Raw genomic sequence first — 22,677 nt, forward strand, 5'->3', positions numbered from 1 at the left:
GCGTGGGAGGCGACACTCTGCCTTTGCACCTCGCGGGGCGAGGAGCTGGATGAAGGCCCGGGCTGCCCACTTGGGACTGCTCTAACCGAGGAGCCTGAGCGGCGAGGGATGAACCTCTGGAAGGCGGCTGACTGCTTCCTTGCCTCCTGAAACCTCTCGACGACGGTATCAACCGCACCGCCGAAGAGGCCAGAAGGCGAGATCGGGGCATCAAGGAGAAAGCGTTTCTCTCTCCCCGTAACGCGGGCCGTCACCTTGGTAATGCAGAGAGACAAATCTGTCTCCTTCCGGAGCTCGGTGACATCATCTGGAGACGGTCCCTCGCCCTCATCCAGCTCTTTGAGGAGGTCGGCTTGGTATGCTAGACTAGGTCGGCTAGAACCGCCATGGTGTGCAGGGAACCAGCAGCGCGACCTGCCGCACTAAAAGCCCTGCCGACCAACCTGGAGGTATCGCGGCACGGTTTAGTGGGCAGCGCCGGGGCCTTAAATGATGCAGCGGCCCCGGGTGAGAGGTGGCCCGAGAGCGCCTCTTCAACCTGTGGCAACACTGCATAACCCGACTCAGCCGCCCCCAGCACATTGGCAAAATCCAGCACTGGAGGATTGGACAAACGGGCTGAGAAGGGTTTCTCCCACGATTTACACAACTCATTGTGTAAATCGGGGAAGAAAGGAAGGCCCCGCCGTTGAGGCTGAACCCGACGCCTGAAAAAGCGTTCATCCAGCCTAGATGGCGGTTGGATGTCCGCTATTTCCTGTGTCCAATCTAAATTAAGCATGGGTTAATACCTCCACAAGCTCCTCAATAGCGGGCGTGTGGAGTGGCGATGGCCCCATATCATCCGCCTTGATTTCCAAAGCGTCCGACTCCTCGGAGTTGGACAGCCTGAGAACCGGACCCTCCGCCCCGCGGGAAGAAGCCGCATCGTGGGCTTCCACACAGGGCGGGAGGATATCGGAATCATCAGAGGTGGATAGGGAAGATGCCTCAGCAGTCCCATATCCCCTCGACAGATCCCACTGTGAGCCCCACGATCTACGGCGCCACGCTGCCTCAACAGACGCAGGCCCAGAACCGCGGGGCTCACGAGGCTGGCCGGTCTCCTCAAAGACGGCCAGCCGCGAGTGCAGCACTCTCAGCGGCAGCAGTTCACACACACCGCAGGCCGCTCCTTCAAGAGTGGCCCGGGCGTGCTGCACACCAAGGCACTGCACACAAAGTTGATGTGTGTCCGTGCCCGTAATGTAGCGTGGACACGGATGCACACACAACCTGAATCGCTCGCTCGCCATAGTTTGCTTTTTGATACTTTCAACACCAACTTCACTTTCAGACTGATAGCACAGAGCGCTAACGCTGAAGAGCAAAAAAGCTATCTCTGTTGTGTTCAGACGTCTCTTTGTATTGTTGGGGTAACAGCTTAGGACCCAGGACCATTAGTGAAAAATGAAGACCAAGAGTCAGGAGTCAGATTAATTAAAGAAAGATTTACTGAAGAATAGTTTGTAGTTTCATCAGCAGAAGCCAGCTCACAAGGAGTTTGTAGGCCACGCTCCCTCTAACAGTCTCCCCGACTCCGTCTAACGTACATACAATTTTCTGAACAGTTATACTGTTTTCAAGGTCTAGCCACGTCATTACTGCCATGTGGAATGATTCTGATTTGTTCTAACAACATGAAATGTAAGCAACTTTCCACACGTAGACAGATAGGAGCATATATCACTAAAGATGCGTAGAATAGTTGTCGTCCAGGCCTAGATTTAGATCACAATGACCTCGGAGGTCATAGAAAGGCGCCTCCAGGTCTGGCATCGCCTGCCGAAAAGCCCATCTCCAATACTGAATCTGCACAGATCATGCATCGCACATACACACAAAGCTCCAGAGAATAACAGTTTCCTCAAGGTTGAGAACAGCTTAACTAACTATCAACAAAGCACTTCTCCAAAACATGCTGATACTAACTCTAGTTCAGAAGTGAATTTATTCTATTAAGTAAGAAAAGCATATAAAAGAGGTACATTTCTCGGAGTCCCCAAAGAGTCACGTAGACCTGTAACATATGTGACCCTAAGGTCACTTTAGGAAGACATATAGTTAAACTCATGCTGGGGGCCTTCTCACTCCCAGAATGTTCTTACACACCAAGGACAGTTGCCTGTCAGCACGTCTTGACACAGACATCAGAGCAGCACCTAAAGAATGTGGATCCAAAATCACACAGCAAATATAATACTAAAATCTTCAAAATCACTCATTAAATATAGAGAGGTTATATGTGAACTGATTTATCAAATGTAGGAAATGGTTATAACTTGATTGTCATTGATTCTTATTTTTAATATTGAACATAAAATCATTCTGGAAGTATATGTGTCTGATGAAGAGGCAAGTGATGTTTGACTTGACCCTTGACCCTTCATTCCCCCGTTTTAGACCATATATGGGGGTCCAATACCGCCACGTCTGGTCTACAAGTGAGGTCACTACGGAAGGTCAAGTGGTGACGTTGCTCTCCTGACGGGTCACACTTGTCTCTTCGCCTCATCACGGACATGCTGGCCACTAAAAAGACCAGTCCCCGTTTTGAGGCTCTTTACCCCTTCCACTCACAACAGGGCCCCAATGTTCTTCTTTTCTCGAAACTGCTGATCCACATACTGATAACGTGCTTTCTCATTGAGAGGGTAACAGACAATATGGTACAATAGTATTCATACAATTCTTTAGGGTTTCAGTAAAAGGAAATACAAAATGAAATAAAATAAAATGAAAGACAAATCCATATTTAATCTCTGGAACCCAGGCTAAATGAGCAATCACGGTTATTGCATTCCTATCGAGTTACCGCTATCGATGACCAGTATGATCAGTCTCAGCTGGCTCTTGAATGCCAATCTCATCATAGCTCAGGGTGTTTCCTGGCTCTCAATTTATGCGGTATTTGGTGAGCAGTATAGAGGGGCCAATATTAGGGCAGGAGCTGCTGTGTCCAGTCACAGCTTCCCCTCCCAACAGTGATGTTGCTGGCCTCACAGACATCTGCCTCACCTCTCATACACACCTCACATAAAAACACCCCACTTCTTGGAGGTGCCCCAATGGCGGTGACCCCCATTGGCTTAGGTTGTCCTCCGCTGGCCAAAAGAAGATCTTACCCGTCATCGGGGAATCACCTCATGCTCATTGGTCATCGCTTAAGATATTTGACCCTCAACAGGATTCAATATTTTCTGGAGCCTTTTGGAAAGTGCATTCAAGAGTCACCCGTGCCATCTGGTCTGCTTTTAAATTAGTAAAAACATGGAGACAGGTTAATTATAGTTCCTGATCACACAGTTTTCCTGATACAAGTGTTCTCGTGAGACATCACACACGTCTAGGACGGACCCTCAGTCACCACTCAGACCAAATACAAACTTTAGAAAATATAAAGGAAGAAACAAAATCATACCTAGGGAGGATCATTGAATTCATGATAATAATATAGAAAGATAAATGTTGATCAAGTCTTTGATTATAAATTTAATTAAGATATATACAATTATATCGGAGTGGCAGTGGATTTTAGAACCCACCCTTTAAGTTTCTACTGAGGCCAATGTTGGCGTATTAATGGTCTACCAATTTAGGCTGCTTCCTAATTTCCAATGCAAAAATAGGGATTGTAAATATTTTTTTTTTAATTTTTTTTTTTTTTTTTTTTTACAAACACAGATCTTTTTCAGGTAAAAAACTCAATAGTGGCCTGAAATAAAAATAAAAAGTAAATAAAAATAAACAACAGAATAGTCCATCCAATTGCATTCAGTCTCATATAGCATGCACCACCTTAATTGCATAACACATTATACATTTCTTTCTCAAAAGAATAGAAAATAAAAGAAAACCTTCATATCATCCTTCTCATTATTTCCACTTAAAACATAAACTTGTTCCTAATTTTTACTCAAGAACCCTTTTGTTAAATTTACTATTTCCAACAGACCCATTTTCACCCATCATAGCCCACATAACCGTTGATGAACATATCCATGAAAAAAAAGTTAATGTTAAAACCTTTCATCAAAATGATTTAATTATCAATTCTTATTACATCCAATCAGCTTGTTCACTCTTTTATCTTGTGACATTATACTTAATCATACTCAATACCCAATTATTAATCAAATTCACCATGTTATTAGTAAAACATAAAAAATCATTCATCAGGGTTTCCCTTAAAGTACCCTTTTTTAATTCTTTTATTCTCAATGTCTTGTCTATTAAAACTCTTCAGGTGTAAGCTCCAAATGACCAAAATCTTAAAGGTCCCATGGCATGACATTTTCATTTTATGAGGTATTTCAACATTAATATGAGTTCCCCTAGCCTGAATATTGTCCCCAAGTGGATAGAAATGTTGATCGTTGTAAAACCGAGTTCTGGCTGTCTTTCTCTGCCTTTGAGAAAATGACAGGCCAGACTAGCCAATCCTGAAGTCTCCTGTTTTGACGTCCACACAGGAACGGTTTCCTCCCTTTCCTCCGCCCAGAGAATCTGGCACGCCCATGCAAACGCTCGAGAGATCATGGCTTGTGAACGAGTGAATGCTGGCAGTTTCTCAGTGTTTGGATGTACAAATGAAAACAGAAGTCTTTTTTCAGTTCCTTCTGATCTGTGATCAGTGATTTCTTATGTGTAGCTAATTATTTATTATTCGTGCACACACTGCGGCTTCTCTCTCTCCCGACAGAACAGTGTTTTCGTGTTTTCTATCTTGTGAGTCAGTGTTTTTGTACGTCCTCGTCGCGTCTATCTGTTCTACAATGTGCATACAGTCATGAGTTTCTGCTCAACATCGGCAGACTCACATCTCAGATAAACCTCACGCACGCCGAGGCTCGGGCTGCACTGACCGGTCGGCCTTCAACATCCCCGACCCCCAGTACTGCATCTGGCCCACAGAGGAGGCACCAAACGCGGCGTGAGATTAAGCAGAAGAGGGGTAAACATGAGGGTATCTGTTACAACCCTGGCTCTAGGGATGCAACATAAAGGACACAAAGACAGAAAACTGTCAATCAAAAGTAAATTTATTAAATAAAAGAAAAAGGGACTGTAGAGACAAAACAGTGCCACTGCTGCTGCAGTGCTGGCTGCAAGACAAGAGAGAGCGAGAGAGCATGTGTCCTAGATTGAAAAAGGCTCCCTTCAGGTTACACCAATTAGCCGGTTGATTGCAGGTGAGGATCAGGGAAACTGCAATGAAACACAGATTAAACACTCCCACATAACACTCCCACCCTTAAAGTGTTGCTATAGGAAAACCTATGGCAAAATCTTCAAGTGCATGAACTAGACAAACAAACATGCACTTACGACCTTGACAGAGCATCCGCCAAAACATTATCCTTCCCAGGAATGTGGCGGACTGCAAGATCATATCTCTGCAAAAACAGGCTCCATCGCATTAAACGATGGTTAGAGTTTCTCATGCTGTGGAGGAACACTAGGGGGTTATGGTCAGTGTACACAATAAGCGGAACACTGGATGAAACATACACCTCAAAATGAGTCAGAGCAAGAACCAGGGACAAAGCTTCCTTTTCAATTGTAGAATAGTACTTTTGGTGAATATCAAATTTCTTTGAAAAATAGCACACAGGATGCTCAACTCCCACTGAATCATCTTGGAGAAGAACAGCACCCACACCGAAATCACTAGCATCCACAGCTAGCTTGAAAGGTCTATTAAAATCAGGGGCAGCAAGAATAGGAGAACTGCTCAACAACGCCTTCAGATTGTCAAAGGCCGCTTCACATGACTCAGTCCAAACAAAAAGAACCTTGGGACTAAGCAGATTCGTTAAAGGTGTAGCAACAGTGGCAAAGTTCTTGCAAAAACTCCTATAGTATCCTGCCATACCCAGGAAACGTTTTAGTTCCTGTCGAGATGATGGTACTGCAAAATTCACAATGGCCTCCACTTTTGCTCCTACTGGAGACACATGACCATGGCCAACAACTTTGCCCAAGTAAGTTACTGTGGCCTGCCCAAACTCACACTTGGAAAGGTTCAGGGTCAAATTTGCAACCTTTAACCGCTTGAACACATCCTCAAGCTGGGCCAAGTGCTGAGACCAGGTAGAACTATAGATGACCAAGTCATCAAGATAAGCCTCACACTCTGCAACTCCTTCCTACACCTTATTCACTAGACGCTGGAAAGAAGCAGGTGCATTTCGCATTCCAAAGGCCATGACGTTATAATGGCAGAAGTTATCCGGTGTCACGAAAGCGGAGATCTCACAGGCTCGCTGGCTAAGTGGAACCTGCCAGTAGCCTTTCAAAAGATCTAACTTGGAAACAAAGGATGCAGAACCAACTTGATCAATGCAGTCATCTATGCGTGGAAGAGGATAGGAGTCAACTTAGTGATGGCATTTACCTTACGAAAATCGGTATAAAACCGAAATGAACCATCATGCTTCTCAACTAATAAACATGGCGAACTCCAAGCACTAGAAGTTGGTTCAGCGATGTTATGTTCTAACATATACTCTACCTCTTTACGCAAGAGTTGGTGTTTAACAGGGTTTACCCTGTATGAGTGTTGCTTAATGGGGTTAGCTTGACCTACATCAATATCATGCTCAAGCACATTGGTGCATCAGAAGGCCAAATATTGACCAATTAACTGAACAACTTCAAGGCGCTCCGAAAGATTTAGATACGACAAGTGAAAGTCTAAATCAGCCAGAATTTCAGAATTTGGCAATCTGCTCTGAGCAATCTCAGAAACAGCTACACTTCCTTCGCCGGTCTCAGTAGATGGAACATTCAGCACAGCCAAGGCCTTGACCTCTGTGGTTTGATTACGTTCAAAGTAAGGCTTGAGTAAATTCACATGGCACATGCGGGTTTTCCTTTTACGATCTGGAGTCTTAACCAAATAGTTACACTCACCAACTTTCCGATCAATGATATATGGACCACTATATTGAGCCTGCAATGCAGAACCCAGTATTGGTAAGAGTACAAGCACTTGGTCTCCTGAACAAAACACACAATGTTTAGCCTTTCGATCATACCAAGTCTTCATTTTCTCCTGAGCCACTTTCAAATTCTCTTTGGCCAGTTCACAGGCTCTACTAAGCCTGAAATGAAAGTCAGACACATAGTCCAAGAGGTTAGTAGGAGTAGAATGCTCAACATTTAACCATTTCTCTTTTACCAATTTCAAGGGCCCCCTCACAGTATGGCCAAACACAAGCTCAGCAGGACTGAAACCAAGGGATTCCTGAACCACCTCTCTAACTGTGAAGAGTAGTAATGGAATGCCGTCATCCCAGTCTCTTTCAAACTCTTTGCAGTAGGTCTTCAACATAGTCTTGAGAGTTTGATGGAATCTTTCAAGTACCCCTTGAGACTCTGGATGATACGCAGATGAAATGTTATGCTGAATAGACAACTGCTTCATCTTCTGGGAGAAAAGGCAAGACATAAAATTGGACCCTTGATCAGACTGAACAACTCTCGGTAGTCCAAACAGTGTAAAAAACTTAATAAGGGCCTTGGAAATGGCAGAGGCTGTGACCTTCCGCAAAGGGACAGCTTCAGGAAATCTTGTGGCAGCACACATAATTGTGAGAACATACTGATTACCTGACTTGGTACGGGGAAGAGGTCCAACACAATCAATCACAACATGCTCAAACGGCTCTCCAATGGCAGGAATAGGATGTAGTGGAGCTGCAGGAATAGACTGGTTAGGTTTACCTACAACCTGACAAATATGACATGACCTACAATACTGATCCACATCAGACTTCACCCAGGCCAGAAAAAATGCTTTAACACACGATCCAACGTCTTCCTGACACCCAAGTGGCCAGACAGGCAATGATCATGGGCAAGATACAATATGTCAGATCGATAAACTTCTGGAACCACTATTTGAAAAACACTACTCCAGTCATCCTCACATGAGATTTTTGGATCTGTCCACTTCCTCATCAAAACCCCATCACTAACAAAATAGCCAGAAGCAACATTCAATAGTACTTGATCGGACACTACATCTTCCAACATCGGTGACAAAGTGGGATCTTGTTGTTGCTCAAGGATGAACTCTTCCCGAGATGGAAACATCTTTCCACCCCCTGCTAAGTTGAGGTCACCATGGGCCATGAAGGTATCATAAAGTGGAATCACAGATTTACTGTCGGGAGGTTTATCATCAGCATGCCTCTTAGCCGACATTGCACGAGTAATTGCACAAACAGGAAAAGTTTCTGGAAATTCCAACTCAAGTTCATCTGTACCATCTGACTTGAGGACAGTAGAGGATACTTCAGGAACAGTTAGCACTTTCCCACCAGCTAAATCATTCCCTAGAATAAAGGACACACCATCTATGGGAATCTGGGAACAAAGTGCAACAACAACATTCCCAGAGATTAAATCTGACTGGAAATTAATGCTGTGCAAAGGCATAGACAAAAAACCTCCACCAAACCCTTTCACAATTACCTCTGAACCTTGATCTGACTTTTCATTGAAGGACAAGACATCACATAGAATCACAGACTGAAAAGCTCCAGTATCTCTCCAGATCTTGATAGCCTGCCTGTTTTCAGGATTGGAAGACAAACACACATAAAACCATCCATCAAGAATGATGATGAGCCAGCCAACTCATCTTTCTTGCATGAAACATTAACAACTGAAGATGCTAGAGGAAGACTTGGCACAGGACTTACAAATGCTAAAGTATTTGCGGATTTCTGTTTCTTACTTAGAACAGGACAGTCTGCGATAAGATGACCTGGTCTCTTACAATAAAAACAAGCCCTCTCTGTAATCAAACCATCAATATTCGTTTTATTGGCAGGTGATGAGGCAAAAGGCACAGACTTTACAAACCGAGACCTATTATGCCTACTCTGGATCTGAACCTCAGTTTGTTTGTTACCAAAATTTACCTTATGGGTTAAGACAAACTCATCTGCCAAGATTGCAGCTTGTTCTAAAGTCACTGCCTTCTGCTTATTCAAATAAACAGACACTACATCAGGCAAACAGTTTTTAAATTCTTCAAGCAAAATGAGCTGTCTAAGATGTTCCTTACTTTCCACCTTCTGAGATGTACGCCATCGATCAAACAGATGATCTTTCTGTTTTGCAAACTCAACATAAGTGTCATGAGGAGATTTGGTACAACTTCGAAAGCGCTGGCGGTAAGCTTCAGGAACCAGCTCATATGCTCTCAATATAGCGGATTTCACCTCATCATAATTACCACTCTTCTCAAGGCTTAGAGCAGAATAAGCTTCTTGAGCTTTACCTACCAGGATACTTTGTAAAAGCAAAGTCCACACAGTCCTAGGCAACTCTGATGTGGTTGCCACCCGTTCGAAATGAGAAAAATATCTCTCCACATCTTTCTCAGAAAAGGGAGGAACTAACTTAATATATCTGCCAACATCAAATAGAGAAACGTCACCTGTTGGAGTTCTAGCAGCAGCTTTCAATTCCAACTCTTTAAGAGACCGTTTATGTTCAAGATCCATTTGTTTCTCTCTTAATTTTCTATCAACCTCTAGCTGTTTCTCGTGAAACGCTAGCTCTTTGAGCCTAAGCTCAATTGCAGCTTCAGACAAAGGAGCAGTCATGAATTTTGAGGAAACCTGCTTAACTTTCAAAGTACCATTGTCAATCAAAACACTTTTAATTATTTCCTTTACACTATCCTTCAGTCGCTTCTCACTACTCGTGATAGGGATATCATAATGAGAGCACAACTGCAAAAGTTGATCCTTTGTGAAACCCTCAAGTAACTCTTCTGAAGGTTCCTCTAAGAAATAATCTAAAGAAGCCATTACTAAACTCAACACTAACTACACTTAAGTAGTAACACTACTTCCTACACAAAAGTTCAGCCAAACAACAGACCCAAAAGCACAGCTACCAAAAATGACAAATAGCAGCAAAAATACCTCAAACGAAGCCTTTATAACACAGAAGTAGAACTAACCCAAACACAGAAGACTACTCACCGTAGACAATTCTGGCATTAGTCTATACTAAAGTCCACTAAGGAACTTCACACAAATACGGCTAACAGACTAAAGCTAGGATCATGGACAAATAAACATGAATATACCTCAAATTTAACTCACCTAACTTAAGTATTCCCCTTTCATCCCCATCAGAAAAAAGTGAGCATGGTTGCTGAGCCCAAACACATTACAAGACACATGAGATACCCCCGGATACCTGCCTAACATTTCTAACTCCTATCTATCTTCTGAGGTGTACTGGGCTCAAGGCGACTTTAAAAGCAAAAACTCAGCAACTGAACCAAATGGTCACAGTTCTGAATGCTTACCCCCGACAGAGAACAAGTCTCCATCCAGAATAACCTCGAAAACAAAAAAGGAAAAATAACAAGAGTGAACCGATGGAAGGATTGAATATTCAACCCAGCTGGAACTCTCACCCACCTAACCGGGAAAACTCATGCATATATTCGAAAATACTCAAACAACCATACTCACCAAAAGATCTCAACCAAAGGGAATAAACAAATAAGCCTACAGTCCCAAAGTATCAAATAAACAAAACCAAATGCTTTTACCAACCAAATTGGACGAGCCCCCATTATGTTACAACCCTGGCTCTAGGGATGCAACAAAGGACACAAAGACAGAAAACTGTCAATCCAAAGTAAATTTATTAAATATAAGAAAAAGGGACTGTAGAGACAAAACAGTACCACTGCTGCTGCAGTGCTGGCTGCAAGACAAGAGAGAGCGAGAGAGCATGTGTCCTAGATTGAAAAAGGCTCCCTTCAGGTGACACCAATTAGCCGGTTGATTGCAGGTGAGGATCAGGGAAACTGCAATGAAACACAGATTAAACACTCCCACATAACAGTATCCAGCTAGGCTAGCCAGCTATCCCCACAATAAACTGGATTACATTTGATTACTGCTGTTGTGTCTTTGTTTGCGCTGTGTACTCAATGCGCGTCACTGGCGCTTTTCATATAATTGGAACATATCTTAAAATAATGCTATAATCAACACTTACTAACTCGTTCATCTCGCTGTAATGGTACATTGCATGTGTTACAAAGTTGGTAGAATAATGATGAAGACGGACTCGGCGTGACTGGGACTTGTGTTTATTCAGAACTCTCAGATACAAACACAATAAAGACATAAAATAAGACAGCACTCTCACAACTCAGTAGTTACTATAAATAACTTTGTTAGCAATCGCTAACATTTTGTTAGCAAAATGTCCGGTTCGCGAACGAATCATTCTTTTGAATCGGTTCTTTTTAGTGAACCGAACCAGTTCACCAAATTGGACTGAATCATTCTAAACAGTTCGCATCTCGAGTCAGCGCTGATCCATAATTTACTAAAGTTACTAACTTTCTGACATGAGTGACAGCCCCTCCGACTAGAAATAAACTAATAACCTGAAGTATATTTTAGTAACTACAACAGTTCACTGAACTGAGACGTGCTGAGAGAACTGATGTGAAGTGAACTCGGGTCCATCCGTCTCTCTGGCAGCAGCTCGTGCGTCGTAGACCTCGTTAAACCACGCCCCCTCCGCTCATTTCAAATGCAAAGATGTCAGCCAATCACAACAGTGGGCGTTTTTACTGAAGTCTCACAGCAGACACGCCTCTTGAAACAGGGCAGTCAGCCACAGGGCAAACAGCAGTATAGAAAAAATGCCTTTTATTTCTAAATTATGACATTTTATGATGTAAAAATCATACTAACAATATAAGTACACCTCAGGAAACATTATAAAATAATAGAAAAATGCCATGCCATGGGACCTTTTAACCTCTTAATTCATGTCACTTGGCAGTGATACTTCATCAAATCCTCACTAGCCTTATCTTGCCACTCACACCCAAACGTGTCATAACTTTACCAAGAACTTACAAATTTCATAATCTCCCATATTACTTTAAATTTGGATTATAAGTCATCATCAATTTCTTTAAAGCCGTTTTAAAATGATTTGTTCATTCATATCTATATTAACTCCATTTAACTTTACAGGTGTTCATAAATTCTGTCCAAAAGTCTATTTCTTAAAACATTCATCTTTGGGATATTTCTCTCGTTTTAACTTGTCACATTATTCCTCTATCAATCTGCAGATGCCACACAATATGATCATTGTTGTTTCTTATCTCTCCTGCTCTGCAGAAACCAAAATATTATATTCCTCTTATCTCAATCAGTCACACAGAAAGACTTAAAGTCACTTGCTTCTTTAACATTAATTGTGGTTCTCTATATAAATCAAAATATCATAAATTTAAATAAAATAAAAAATTTAAACTTTTCATTATCTCTTTGGCCGCCCTCCGGAATTTTGAGGGAGTTTCTGGATAATTTAGATAGTGACTTCAGCCAATTTGTCACTTTGTCTCTGCTGTCAAGTCTATAATATTTACGTTTCCCATTTTTAATCAATTGACATTATTTAAATTTAGGCCCTCAGTTGAATTTAGACAAGGGTTTTAACCCATGATGGACGGCAATCTTTAACTTTACAATTCCACTTTAACTAATCCAGAGAATAATTCAAATCAACATCATAAATGACAAAAGTCTTCATAACAGACAGAGCGGGATATCAATCAAGCTCGTCCCGTGTTCTGGATCATCTTTTCACTAGATTCCTTCAAAATTAGCAGTTTCTCTAAAGGTTGTCGTTTACCTTAACCCATTTGTAATGGTCAAACACTCATTCCAGAGGTTAATGATACCCAATCAGGACAGAAGGAACACATACAACACATACAAAACGTAAAGTGCATTCACACCCACACACACATTAAACATGAATTGCTCTTTCGCAAATTTTGCTTTTAGTGTTAACTCAAATTATTATTTAAACTCAGCTTTTACGTCTGCTCATTATTAATTTGTCTCTACAAAAGTCAGCCGGATTGTTTTGGTTCTGATATCATTTCTTTGTTTTGTTTCAGCTTTAGCAGGGCGATAACAAATTATACCATCCCTGCTTCCACAAGCAGTCTCTCTCTCTCTCTCTGATAACCTTTTCAACAGTCCTCTAAGACTTTAACTTTAATGTTAAATTCATTCTCATTTAAGGTCTGTGTGTAAAAACATCTCATACCTTTTTAAACACTATGTTTTCCCTAAAACATGTCTTATTATTTTCAAGTGATGCCCTGTGCTTTTACTCATCAATATCTTCTATCATCTGTGCCACAGGCTCAGATATCAGCCTTGAGCTGGTTTCGAAAGAGAGAAACACTTCTAGGCATTCAGGACTGGCCCTGCATTTTCATAAACGTTTAACTTGTCACTCTGGCACAGCATAAGACTTGGCTGCACTGTAAAAAAAAAAATCGTAAAAAGAAGGTAAATGACTGGCAGCTACGGCTGCCAAACAAAAACAATAAAATTAAGGTAAAATATAATAAAGTGCAAAAACAATAATTTTACAGAAATTTTCATTAAAAGTTTTAGTGAAAAACACTGTTATTTTACAGATTTTTTCCTTGTTTAAATTAAGATATTTTACTTTAATTTTACGGTTTTTGTTTGGCAGCCGTAGCTGCCAGTCATTTACCATTTTTTATACAGTTTTAAATTGTTATTTTACTGATTTTTCCTTGTTTAAATTAAGATATTTTACTTTAATTTTAAGTTTTTTGTTTGGCAGCCGTAGCTGCCAGTCATTTACCATTTTTTAACAGTGTAAAACTGTTATTTTACTGATTTTTCCTAGATTATTATGATCAAACACCTTCAATAAAGTGACAGTACTAAAAATTCTGCAGAAAAACACTGTTATTTTACAGATTATTACAATAAAAAAACATTCAATAAAGTGTTAAGTTTTATTTTGGAAGACAAAATACAGTCTGTAAACAATACAATACATAACACATTACAAATACAGATAACAGCGAAACAGTTTCATCAAATTTTTAAAGTTGAATGAAATTTCAAACTGAAAAAAAAAAGTACAAAACTGATACATTTACAAGATTGTCACGGATTCACTATTGATTCTAAAACTTGTATTATTCAGATGTAAATTTATGTAAACAAATTCTTCAGAGCCCCCAGGAGGAATTGAAAAACTAAAAATTGCATTTATCTTGTAAGTTAGGGTTACTAATATCATGATGAGGTCATGATTTCACCTTATAACAAAATAACAAATTGTGCCATTTACTGTTTTGTATTTACTTTGTATTTTCCAAATAAGTTTTATGTTCTTTTCCTCTATATTCAAATGACCCCCGAGGGCTGCATAAAGCTCTGATAATATACGTGGACAAACATTTACCTTTTAATTCAGAATCCAAGCTATATAGTGTAATAAGAAATATAAATCAAAACATACAACAGGTCCATGATTCTACACCAGAAGGGACAGACACAGCAGATAATGAGCAATCCTCTTCCAAATCTCCAATAATCAGCTGGATCTGTAAAAGAAAGAAAGAAAGAAAAAGACATTGATTCACTGAAAAGTCCTTAAAAAGGGAGGATTTTGTTTTTGTACCTTTCCTTTAAACAACATTTGACATTGAGATATTCTGGCTATATGAACAGAGTCCGCTCAGCGTTGAGATGGTTATTGGTAATTATTATGCATACAATTTGGTCCAATGTAGCTTGGTTACCAACATTATTCAAAATAGTTTGTTTCACAGAAGAAAGTCATACAAGTTTGATAAGATATGAGGGTGAGAAAACGATGAGGGAGTTTTCATTTTGAGTGAGCTATGCTTTTAAACTCAAGACGGTACGTTTGAACCAGAGTTGTGCCTTGGTGCTGAGTTGCCTGTGTTCACATTTCCACACACATAAGGGTACCATAACAGTATTAATGTTGGATATGACATAAATACTCACTTCCTCTGAAGATCATGTGGCAGATTTTCATTCCCAAAACTTCAGGATTATGAGGGGGGGAAGAAACATACACACATACAAATGAATATACAAATGAACATTAATATTAATTATCAACTTACTGACAGAGAGATGGACTTGCCAAATGTACTCACCAGGTCCATACAAAAACCTCACAGTAGATCCAAACTCCTGGTTTGCCTGTAATTCTTCAGAGTCCAAGGATGGTGGTTTCCTGTCCTCTCTGCAGAATGAGTGTACATGACAGTGTTCTCTGATTACTCTTTCCAAAACTCCTTTACTTTTTATGACAAGCTTGATCTTAAAACTAGCTGACTGTAGGGATGGGCATTATGACCATATTATTCTTCATACGTGAGAAATTTTATTTCACAATAACAATATCACAGTATAGTTATTTTATAGATATTTTATTAATAAATACTACAGAATAATACTGCTTAGTCTTCACTGCATGATATTCTATGCATTAATATCACTTGATTCTTAAAAACGCAGAAGGTCTTCTCTAGTCTTTTGTTGTTTGATTCAAATTATGAGATGGCAGTTTATTAAGCTGCTGCCCCTTTAAGAACGAAAGCACAATGACATGCATCCGGGTTTCCCCACGTTAACTTGAACTGTTTAACTCTAAGGTACTTCAAACATAACTGACTGTTTAAATCAAGCGAATACCTCACATGACAGGGATTTTGAGATAATTGTGTGCAATATTGGATAGTCACTATCATCGTCATAGTGCCCAGTCCTAGCTTAACAGTATTACAACATAACAAAACACAGAAACAGAATATGCAAGTCATTCGCGATTAGCATATAACTTTAATGCACTATATGTTGATGTGACAGTAGAAAAAATATAAAGGGATTTATTTACCTTCTGCCGTCTGTTGTCCGCCATTGGTAACTTAAATGTCTGTTCATATCCATGTTTTTCGTTCTCAGTCGACATCCCACAATCAAAATTCGTCCAAAATAAGATTTTAACAGATGTAAAATGATCCATGTGATGCCATTAATGGACCAACAAAGCAGTCCTGTTGTAGATTAGAATTGCCGCGCCCGCAAGCACTCCAACGGCAACGGGTGTATTTTCAAATTTGATTGGTAGAAGGCGCGCACAGTTGTCATTGGCCAGATTTCTAGATGACGTTCAGATTGACCAATCACGCTCAAGTGAACACGTAAAGACAGCAAATAAGCTTACAAATAATAATGTTTGTTTTAAACTACAGTTAGCAAATGTGTATATTTATTTTTATTTGCTGTTATATTTAATTAATTGGTCAAGTGGTGTTTTGTGGTGTGGGCAGAGGCTTGAAAGTTTCAACCTGGAGAGCAGTGCAGATTTGAACTCTTTAAAAACAGATTAGTGTTTGATATTTAGTTTCCTATATAGTTTGTTATATTTGTATCCAGAATTACAGTTTGAAAGTAAAAATACACCTACACTGTAAAAAAAAATAATAATGAAAAAAATCAAATGACTGGCAGCAACGGCTGCTAAACAAAAACATAAATTTAAAGTAAATTATCTTAATTTAAATAAGGAAAAATCAGTAAAATAACAGTTTTCTCTCAAACTTTTAATGTAAATTTACGTAAAGTTTTTGCACTTTATTTGAATTAAGATATTTTACTTTAATTTTACGGTTTTTGTTTGGCAGCCGTAGCTGCCAGTCATTTACCATTTTTTACGATTTTACAGTGAAACTAATAAGATTTACTTTAAAATTACAAAGAATAATGTTAAATTGTTAGTATGGACATAAACCTTTAATATAATGAGCTAAATATTTTATAACAGATTAGTTCTGTAATTTTACATACATTTGTATGTAATTTAAGAAAACAGAAAAATACTGTATAAATAATACAGTAATTTCCCTGTATAAAAAATGAGAATGACTGTAATTTGTCATTAATGATAAAATAATGGTCAAGTTGTTAATTTGCAGATATTTTTTGTAATTTTACATGAATTTGTATGTAATTTATGAAAACAGAAAAATACTGTATAAATAATACAGTAATTTTCCTTTATAAAAATGAGAATTACTGTAATTTGTCATTAATGATATAATCCTTAAAATAACAGTCAAGTTGTTTATTTACAGATCCATCCATCCATCCATCTTCTTCCGCTTTATCCAGGGCCGGGTCGTGGGGGCAGCAGTCTAAGCAGAGATGCCCAGACTTCCCTCTCCCTAGACGCTTCCTCTAGCTCTTCCGGTGGTACACCGAGGCGTTCCAAGGCCAGCCGGAAGACATAGTCCCTCCAGCGTGTCCTTGGTCTTCCCCGGGGCCTCCTCCCGGTTGGACATGCCTGAAACACCTTCCCGGGAAGGCCTTCAGGAGGCATCCGGAACAGATGCCCGAGCCACCTCAGCTGACCCCTCTCGATGTGGAGGAGCAGCGGCTCTACTCCGAGTTCCTCCCGAGTGACTGAGCTTCTCACCCTATCTCTAAGGGAGCGCCCAGCCACCCTGCGGAGAAAGCTCATTTCAGCCGCCTGTATCCGGGACCTTGTCCTTTTGGTCATGACCCAAAGCTCATGACCATAGGTGAGAGTAGGAACGTAGATTGACCGGTAAATCGAGAGCTTTGCCTTACGGCTTAGCTCTTTCTTCACCACAACAGACCGGTACATCGACCGCAATACTGCAGAAGCTGCACCGATCCGTCTGTCAATCTCCCGTTCCATCCTCCCCTCACTCGTGAACAAGACCCCTAGATACTTGAACTCCTCCACTTGAGGCAGGAACTCTCCACCAACCTGAAGTGGGCAAACCGCCCTTTTCCGACTGAGGACCATGGCCTCGGATTAGGAGGTGCTGATCCTCATCCCAGCCGCTTCACACTCGGCTGCAAACCGTCCCAGTGCATGCTGAAGGTCCTGGTTAGAAGGGGCCAACACGACAACGTCATCCGCAAAGAGCAGAGACGAAATCGTGTGGTCCCCAAACCTGACACCCTCCGGCCCCTGGCTGCGCCTAGAAATTCTGTCCATAAAAATTATGAACAGAACCGGCGACAAAGGGCAGCCCTGCCGGAGTCCAATATGCACCGGGAACAAGTCTGACTTACTGCCGGCTATGCGGACCAAACTCCTGCTTTGGTCGTACAGGGACCGGACAGCCCTTAGCAAAGGACCCCGGACCCCATACTCCCTGAGCACCCTCCACAGGATGCCGCGAGGGACACAGTCGAATGCCTTCTCCAAATCCACAAAACACATGTGGACTGGTTGGGCAAACTCCCATGAACCCTCCAGCACCCTGTAGAGGGTATAGAGCTGGTCCAGTGTACCACGGCCCGGACGAAAACCAGACTGTTCCTCCTGAATCCGAGGTTCTACTATTGGCCGTATTCTCCTCTCCAGTACCCTGGCATAGACTTTCCCTGGGAGGCTGAGAAGTGTGATCCCCCTGTAGTTGGAAAACACCCTCCAGTCCCCCTTCTTAAAAAGAGGGACCACCACCCCGGTCTGCCATCCCAGAGGCACTGTCCCCGACCGGCACGCGATGCTGCAGAGGCGTGTCAGCCAAGACAGCCCCACAACATCCAGAGACTTGAGGTACTCAGGGCGGATCTCATCCACCCCCGGTGCCTTGCCACCGAGGAGTTTCTTGACCACCTCGGTGACTTCAGCTTGGGTGATGGACGAGTCCTCCTCTGAGCTCCCAGCCACTGCTTCCTCAATGGAAGACGTGATGGCGGGATTGAGGAGATCCTCGAAGTATTCCTTCCACCGTCCGACAACATCCCCAGTTGAGGTCAACAGCCGCCCATTGCCACTGTAAACAGCGTTGGTAGGGCACTGCTTCCCCCTCCTTAGGCGCCGGACGGTTTGCCAGAATCTCTTCGAGGCCAGTCGATAGTCCTTTTCCATGGCCTCACCGAACTCCTCCCAGGCCCGAGTTTTTTCCTCCACAACCACCCGGGCTGCAGTCCGCTTAGCCTGCCGGTACGTGTCAGCTGCCTCAGGAGTCCCACAAGCCAACCAGGCCCGATAGGACTCCTTCTTCAGCTTGACGGCATCCCTTACTTCCGGTGTCCACCACCGGGTTCGGGGATTGCCGCCTCGACATGCACCGGAGACCTTACGGCCACAGCTCCGAGCGGCCGCAGCGACAATGGAGGTGGAGAACATGGTCCATTCGGACTCAATATCTCCAGCCTCCCTCGGGATCCGGTCGAAGTTCTGCCGGAGGTAGGAGTTGAAGATCTCTCTGACAGGAGACTCGGCCAAACGTTCCCAGCAGACCCTTACAGTACGCTTGGGTCTACCGAGTCTGTCCAGCTTCCTCCCCCGCCATCGGATCCAACTCACCACCAGGTGGTGATCAGTTGACAGCTCCTCCCCTCTCTTCACCCGAGTGTCCAAGACATACGGCCGCAGGTCAGATGAAACGACCACAAAGTCGATCATTGACCTACGACCTAGAGTGTCCTGGTGCCATGTGCACTGATGGACACTCTTATGCCTGAACATGGTGTTCGTTATGGACAAACCGTAACTAGCACAGAAGTCCAATAACTGAACACCACTCTGGTTCAGATCAGGAGGGCCGTTCCTCCCAATCACGCCCCTCCAGGTGTCACTGTCATTGCCCACGTGGGCGTTGAAGTCCCCCAGTAGAACGACGGAGTCCCCAGTCGGAGCCCCTCCCAGGGACACCAAGAAGGCCGGGTACTCTGCACTGCCGTTCGGCCCGTAGGCTCAAACAACAGTGAGAGACCTATCCCTGAGCCGAAGCCGCAGGGAAACGACCCTTTCGTTCACCGGGGTAAACTCCAACACATGGCGGCAGAGCTGGGGGGCTATAAGCAAACCCACACCAGCCCGCCGCCTCTCACCATGGGCAACTCCGGAGTGGTGAAGAGTCCATCCTCTCTCGAGGAGTGTGGTTCCAGAGCCCAGGCCGTGCGTAGAGGTGATTCCGACTATCTCTAGTCGGAACCTCTCAACCTCACGCACAATCTCAGGCTCCTTCCCCGCCAGTGAGGTGACATTCCATGTCCCAAGAGCCAGTTTCCGTGTCCAGGGATCGGGTTGTCTAGGCTCCTGCCTTCGACTGCTGCCCGATTTTCTCTGCACCGGCCCCTTATGGTCCCTCCTGTGAGTGGTGGGCCCACGGGAAGGTGTCCCCACGTCGCTCCTTTGGGCTGAGCCCGGCCGGACCCCGTGGGGGAAGGCCCGGCCACCAGGCGCTCGCATACGAGCCCCAACCCCAGGCCTGGCTTCAGGGTGGGGCCCCGGCTGCGCCGTACCGGGCGACGTCACGGTCCTCCTTTTTTTGGTCATCATAAGGGGTTTTGAACTGCTCTTAGTCTGACCCGTCACCTAGGACCTGTTTGCCTTGGGAGACCCTACCAGGGGCATATAGCCCCGGACAACGTAGCTCCTAGGTTCATTCGGGTACTCAAACCCCTCCACCACGTTAAGGTGGCAGTTCAAGGAGGAGATTATTTACAGATATTGTTTGTAATTTTACATAGTTTTAAACATAATTCAAAATTACAGGAAAATACTGTAAACAATTTAAAGTTATTTTCCGTAAAATTAGGATTTTTTTTTACAGTGTAGAGATTACATTTGTTTTCCAATAAACATCAGACATTATCCTTCTAACTCTATCCTTTGCCATTTTTGCCAAATGACGCTTTCAAATGATCATAATTTTATATTTGTCTTTTGCCCATACTATAATTTAAACTTCAAACATCCAAATTGAGTCTGAGTTACTCTTCCAATTTTAGCCCCAGCACCAGAAATGACATGATGGGCGAGATTCAGATAAGCAAATTGTTTTATTACAGCTCAGCATGAGCTTATCTTTTGAAACCAAAACATCAGCTTCTAGGGTTTTCAAAATGTTTAACACCAATTCTCCTACAGTGTTTTTACCACTTTCAGTCAAATAGACTTAATCAGAACTTTTCACAAGTCAGAGGAACAGGAAAATTTATTATAAATTTTTATCATTTAAACCCTCTATGTCTCTAATTATATAGTTATTGCCATTCACATTTTATAGTTATGTCGTTATTCTTTTAACCCTTTGAGACCTAAGGGTATTTTTACAATTAATTTTCCGCCTGGTGTTATTTACTAAAAAAGCTTGTAAAACATCAACCCTGTTGAGCACAGACAATTGACACACCTCTTTTTTTTCAAGACAAGTTGCACTGTCAGTATTTTTGTGTTGCATTGATGTCACCTGAATGTAAAATAAGTTATGGGACCATAAAGACAAATGAAAACATAAAACGGAAATTGAATCACTCAAATATTTATTGAAAACCCACACAAATAAATAAAAGCTAAGCATATTTCCTCTGGAAAACAGTTTGTTCAAGTCTTTGGAGTCCTGGAACTCAGGAATAAACATGATAACTTATACAGAACCAAAACTATTTACATTTTTCCAAAAAAAGTCCAGGCGCTTTTGGCCTCTTTGGATTTTGGATATTTACTGGTGCCAAGCCTCAAAACAGTTCCTATCAGGAACTTCTCCACAAACTTTCTTCTCAAACTTTTTCCTCAAACTTTCTCCACAAAACTGCAGCACGTCTCTCTCTCTATCTCCTCAACACTAGCCATGCGCCTCTCTCTCTCCACAATAACAGAGCTGTGGTAATGCGTAATGACGCACACCAACGTGGATGACGGATCAGCCTGTCATTGGTCAAACCCTCATCCAAAATGGCAGCTAGCATCGCGCTAGCGGCAAAAATGACGGGAAATTTATAAATTATGGACATCAAGTGGATATATCTTGGATGTAAGCTTTTTGATTTATTGCTGAACAACTCCAAAAAGATGCACATGTTCCAGGCTGGATAGAAAACCTTCTGTAAAGGCTACAAAGACACCAAAGACACCCCGTGATGGCTAGCTCGTTAGCTTTCTGCTGGAAAAAACGGTAAGAAAATCGATAAAAGTTTCATGAAATAATATAGATATTTATCGGAGGTGCCGTGTGACGTCGTGGGCGATGCCGTCGGGCTCTGAGGGTTAACCTCATAATTTATTTTAAAATGATCATAGATCTCTCCTTTAAAAGGAATTAGACCTTAAGACTTCAATTTATTGAACTTATTACTTATTTCCTTATTTTCAATCTGTGCACCTCTGTTTAAAATCCCTCCGTGTCCGTGACTATATCAGCGTTTTTTTTTTTTTTTTTTCTTCAAAAACAACTTCAAGTCCTTTACTCAGGCTACACAGACCAAATCCTACATCATTTCCAGTGATTTCTGCTAAATTTATCTGACAAACAGTTCGAAATTTTTAAATTTTCCAGTCTTTTAGTTTTTAGCCAGTCAAGTTTCTGATTAACTTTTCCAATTAGAATTAAAACCTTTGCTGCCCATTTACTTAATAATTCTCTTTCGTCAAAATCTTTATCTGGACTGATCATGTCACTCAAATTTTTAGCCATCATTTTAGTCAAAGTTCATACTCACCTGAAATTATACCAGCAGAGATGGAGGCGGCGATCTTTAACCAACACAGCTGTGGCTTCTGCGTGATGAAACTGCAAAGTACTCTTATACCAAAAGTCACTTACTGGTTCATGCCAATCTGGGTTGTAAGAGTGGACTCCTGTAGATGGTTCAATCTACAGGGTTGCCATTAGACTAAAAAACGTTATCAGAAAGATGAAGAAAACTGTACATTTCTTGTCTATTTCCACCCACTGCAACTCATACCAACGACGGG

Source organism: Gobio gobio, assembly GCF_949357685.1.
Source record: "Gobio gobio genome assembly, chromosome: 1".
In the NCBI taxonomy this organism is placed as follows: Eukaryota; Metazoa; Chordata; class Actinopteri; order Cypriniformes; family Gobionidae; genus Gobio; species Gobio gobio.